This window comes from Delphinus delphis, chromosome 19 (genome assembly GCF_949987515.2).
Source record: "Delphinus delphis chromosome 19, mDelDel1.2, whole genome shotgun sequence".
Taxonomy (NCBI): Eukaryota; Metazoa; Chordata; class Mammalia; order Artiodactyla; family Delphinidae; genus Delphinus; species Delphinus delphis.
In genome coordinates, this window is record NC_082701.1 from 15,203,187 (window position 1) to 15,209,261 (window position 6,075).

Here is a 6,075-nt window from a genome sequence, read left to right on the forward strand (position 1 = left end):
GGTCCGAACTGGTGGGTTCAAACCCCGGTTGTTACACTTACTTGTGTAACCTTGGGCAAGTTCCTTTACTTTCCTATATTTCAGTTTTCTTACCTGTAGAATGGCCTTGCTATGATTAAATGGGATAATGGATAAAATACACAGGCATAGGTTTTATGTTATTTTTTACCTATTATGTAAGAACCTTCATAATCTCAGATCTACTCATTCTTCTGGTTTCATGTCCTGACACTAAAGTCCAGTTGGAGGGAATTATACTCACTGTACTCTGAATACAAGTCTTTATCACCTCTTTGCCCCTATCTGCTTGGAGTGAACTTCACTGTCTTGGTGATAAAATCTTCATCGTGCTTCAAGACCCAGTTCAGCTGTCCCCTCCTTGGTTAAAGCCTTCCTAAGAGTCCTTCTTTGAGTTTTTAGCTGTAACTAATAGTGCACTTATGAATTGTTAATTTATTATTTTTTATTATCGAAGCTACTTGGGCTGGGCACTCTCCTCCTTGTACTTTGCAGATTACGCAGAAACACCAGATTGCTCCTACTGCTTCTCCCAATTCTTGTATTAAGCACAAACCTGTGTCTTTGCTGTTCTACCTCACTTCTGGCTAATTTTTGTTCTTCCTTCAAGATTCAGCTCAGGCATCATTTCCCACCAGAGGAAAACATCTGCAAATTCTCCATTTGGGTTCAGATGCTCTACTCTGTGTGTTCACATAACCCTTCATACATGTCTGTACCTTAACACTTACTTTTTTAATATCAAAATGTTTGTCTCTGCCATGATATTAAATTCTTTGAGAGCAGGACTGTACTCCTGTGCCCAGTACAGCTTTTTTTTTTTAACAAAAACTTTACTGACATGTAATTTAAATATCATACAAATCACCAATTTAAAGCGTACAATGTTTTTTAGTATATTCAGATTTGTGCAGCCATCACCCAAATTTTACATTTTCATCACTCCCTAAAGAAAGTACCCATTAGCAGTTACTCCCCATTTTCCCCAGTTCCCCCAGTCCTAGGCAACCACCACTTTACTTCTGTCTCTATGGGTCTGCCTATTCTGGACATTTAATATGAATGGAATCATACAATATGTGGTTCTTTTGACTGGCTTCTTTCATTTATCATAACGTTTTCAGGGTTCATCCATGTTGTTAACTAATGTTCCATTGCATGAATATACCACGTTTTATTTATCCATTCATCAGTTGTTGGACATTTGGGTTTTTTCCACCTTTTGACCATTCTGAATAATGCTGTTATGAACGTTCATATACAGGTTTTTGCGTAGACATATATTTTCATTTCTCTTGGGTATATGCCTAGGAGTGGAATTGGTGAGTCATACAGTAACTCTGTTCGATCTTTTGAGGAACTGCCAGAGTGTTTTCCAAAATGGTTGCATTGTTTACATCCCTACCAGTAGTGCATGAGGGTTCCAATTTCTCCACATCCTTGCCAAAACTTGTTATCATCTCTTTTTGACTCTAGCTGTTGTCATCCTAGTGGGTATGAAGTGGTATTTCATTGTGGTTTTGTTTGTTTGTTTTTTCTCATTGTGGTTTTGATTTCTATTTCCCAGATGACTAATGATGTGATCATCTTTTCATGTGCTTGCTAGCTATTCATATAGAGTATTACTTTTTGTAATTTAAAAATATAGCTTAGGGGCTTCCCTGGTGGCGCAGTGGTTAAGAATCCGCCTGCCAATGCAGGGGAGAGGGGTTTGAGCCCTGGTCAGGGAAGATCCCAGATGCTGCGGAGCAACTAAGCCCACAAGCCACAACTACTGAGCCCACGTGCCACAATTACTGAAGCCCGCGTGCCTAGAGCCCGTGCTCCATAACAAGAGAAGACACCACAATGAGAAGCCCGCGCACTGCAATGAAGAGTAGCCCCTACTCGCCACAACTAGAGAAAGCTCGCGTGCAGAAACAGACCCAACACAGCCAAAAAAAAATTATTAAAAATAATAATAATAAATAAGAATATAGCTTAACATAAATGTTACTTCAAGTAGCAAAAAGCAAATGAAGGAAATCTATAATCACAAATAAGAGTAGAGGCCAAGGGTTTCCCTGGTGGCATAGTAGTTGAGAGTCTGCCTGCCAATGCAGGGGACACGGGTTCGAGCCCTGGTTTGAGGGATCCCACATGCCGCGGAGCAACTGGGCCCGTGAGCCACAACTACTGAGCCAGCGCCTCGGGAGCCTGTGCTCCGCAACAAGAGAGGCAGCGACAGTGAGAGGCACGTGCACCGCGATGAGAAATGGCCTCGGCTCGCCGCAACTAGAGAAAGCCCTCGTACAGAAACGAAGACCCAACACAGCCAAAAATAAATAAATTAATTGAAAATAAAAAAGAGTAGAGGCCAAAACAAAGTTTGAGATAGTCCTGGTCCAATCAGCCTAAACCCACCAGGGCAAAGCTGTAGTCCAACAATGTCAGTCTATCAACTCACTGCAACAAGGCAAACTGCACACCAGAGGGATGGTGGAGTGTCTCACTAAAGGAAAAGATCTCTATTATATAATTATGGGAATGAGTGGAGGTTAGGTGAAATTTCAATGAAACAGGGTTTGATATACTCAAAGGAATACAGAGTTATATGAAAAGAGAGTCAACATCAGCTCTGGACTGCAAAGTAGACCCAAGGTTAAGTTTCCTTGAAAACTACAATGTTAAATGTGGAAAGTTGTGTTCAGAAAGCCCTGAAGTTCTACACCTGGGTTGGAAATCAAGGCTGCTTTTCTGTCAAAGCAACTTAGATTCTCCAAGCAAGACTGTAAGGCTTCATTCTCACTGGACATAATTTCAAACAGCAAACTTCCCGACAGTCTATGATTTTATTTTATTTATTTATTTATTTTTGGCCACACCACGTGGCACGCAGGATCTTAGTTCCTCGACCAGGGATTGAACCCTGCAGTGGAAGCATGGACTCATCGCTGGACCACCAAGGAATTCCCAGTCTGATTTTAGAGAACAGTTTCTTAGTGAATTTTTAAAAGCCACCCAGAGAAGGGAATTATTATCTGATAAGTTGCAGTGTGTGCTTGGGAGAAATATTGTTTCCTGTCAACTTTGCACCTGGTTTTATCTGTGTCTGTTTATCTGTGATGAATGGCAGGGCAGATTTTTACTTTCTCAGTCTGAGCTAATATTCATGTCTCAAAATGAATTCATAGAGACCTGGCTGTCAAGATCATTGAAAAAAAAAATTTTTTTTGGCTGCTTTGGGTTTTTGTTGCTGCACGCAGGTTTTCTCTAGTTGCTGTGAGCAGGGGCTACTCTTCGTTGCAGTGCATGGGCTTCTCATTGCAGTGGCTTCTCTTGTTGCAGAGCACGGGTTCTACAGCACAGGCTCAGTAGTTGTGGCACAGGGGCTTAGTTGCTTCACGGCATGTGGGATCTTCCGGAACCAGGGCTTGAACCCATGTCCCCTGAATTGGCAGGCAGATTCTCAACCACTGTACCACCAGGGAAGTCCCTGAAATTTTTAACTTACAATGAACCTTGGATTCTAAAGACTGGCTGAAGGCATCATTCTACTAGGTTTGAACAGGTGTCGTCTAGTACTAACGGCTCTCAATGAATAGAACCACACTCATTACTATTCCAGATACTCTTGCTAATTTGATGGTATGGTGGAGACATTACTTTATTTCCTCTTCCTAGGCACACAGGAAAAATACATTCCTTGCAGTTAGGTTGAATGACGTGACTAAAGTGGAAGGCACTTACTAAATACTGGCTCACTGAACCAATCAAAATGTCTTTCTTCTTTTCCTTTGAAATGGCTCAACAAGAGCACAGACTGAAAATAAAAATAAACAGAGGGAGTATTCATCTAGGACTAACAGCATTTGAATAGCAGTGGGATAAAACTCCTCCATCCTATCACATTGGGGCACAGGCTCGGGAAACCAGCTTGGACTTGGAAATTCTAGTCAGCCATCAGAGCCTGATGTCCTCACCCAGGGGACGTGGGAGTTATCATTTCTTGGTCAGCCTTCACAGCCAACAGATTACTGAATCCTGATTAGCCTGTCCCTTAAATCTCTTCGGTTGTGCCCTGCCCTCTCCTTCCCTGCTGCTCCTGCCTTAGTGAGGCTTTTGCTTTTTCTTATTTTGACTATTTTAATAGGTGAGGTGACTCCTTGTCTCACCCCCACTCAGAGGCATGTTCTTCACTGCCTCCTAAAATGCAGAACTGAGCATGACTTCCCTCTGTGTAAATTTTCCAAAGTCTCGTACAGGAGGAAGGTCTAAACTTTCTACAAAGCACAAGACCACCTGCTCCTGCTCTCCTCTCTAGACCCACTTGCCACCACTCCCCACACAAAACCCCACATCACCTTACCATTCTCTGAATAGAACCATATTCTTCTTGCCTCTACAGATTTATACATGGATGTTCTCTCTGCCTTAAATATCTTTCTTTACTCCCAGAAGACTCCAACTCAGCCTTCAAAACCCAGTTCATAACTACAAAGCTACAGTAATCAAGATAGTATGGTACTGGCACTAAAACAGAAATATAGATCAATGGAACAGGATAGAAAGCCCAGAGATAAACCCACGCACATATGGTCACCTTATTTTTGATACAGGAGACAAGAATATACAATGGAGAAAAGACAGCCTCTTCAATAAGTGGTGCTGGGAAAACTGGACAGCTCCATGTAAAAGAATGAAATTAGAACACTCCCTAACACCATACACAAAAATAAACTCAAAATGGATTAAAGACCTAAATGTAAGGCCAGACCCTATAAAATTCTTTAGAGGAAAACATAGGCAGAACACTCTATGACATAAATCACAGCAAGATCCTTTTTGACCCACCTCCTAGAGCAAGCGAAATAAAAACAAAAATAAAAAAATGGGACCTAATGAAACTTAAAAGCTGTTGCACAGCAAAGGAAACCATAAACAAGACGAAAAGACAACCCTCAGAATGGGAGAAAATATTTGCAAATGAAGCAACTGACAAAGGATTAATCTCCAAAATATGCAAGCAGCTCATGCAGCTCAATATCAAAAAACAAACAACCCAATCCAAAAATGGGCAGAAGACCTAATAGACATTTCTCCAAAGATATACAGATTGCCAACAAACACATGAAAGGATGCTCAACAACACTAATCATTAGAGAAATGCAAATCAAAACTACAATGAGGTTATCACCTCACACCAGTCAGAATGGCCATCATCAAAAAATCTACAAACAATAAATGCTGGAGAGGGTGTGGAGAAAAGGGAACCCTCTTGCACTGTTGGTGGGAATGTAAATTGATACAGCCACTATGGAGAACAGTATGGAGGTTCCTTAAAAAACTAAAAATAGAACTACCATACGACCCAGCAATCCCACTACTGGGCATATACCCTGAGAAAACCATAATTCAAAAAGAGTCACGTACCACAATGTTCATTGCAGCACTACTTACAATAGCCAGGACATGGAAGCAACCTAAGTGTCCGTCAACAGGTGAATGGATAAAGAAGATGTGGCACATATATACAATGGAATATTACTCAGCCATAAAAAGAAAGAAATTGAGTTATTTGTAGTGAGGTGGATGGACCTAGAGTCTGTCATACTGAGTGAAGTAAGTCAGAAAGAGAAAAACAAATAGCGTATGCTAACACATATATATGGAACCTAAAAAAGAAAAAAAAAATGGTTCTGAAGAACCTAGGGGCAGGACAGGAATAAAGACGGAGATGTAGAGAATGGACTTGAGGACACAGGTAGGGGGAAGGGTAAGCTGGGACGAAGTGAGAGAGTGGGGTGGATGTATATACACTACCAAATGTAAAATAGATAGCTAGTGGGAAGCAGCCGCATAGCACAGGGAGATCAGCTCGGTGCTTTGTGACGACCTAGAGGGGTGGGATAGGGAGGGAGGGTGGGAGGGAGACGCAAGAGGGAGGAGATATGGGGATATATGTATATGTATAGCTGATTCACTTTGTTATACAGCAGCAACTAACACACCATTGTAAAGCAATTATACTCCAATAAAAATGTTAAAAAAACAACCACCAAAATAAACCATTCAAGC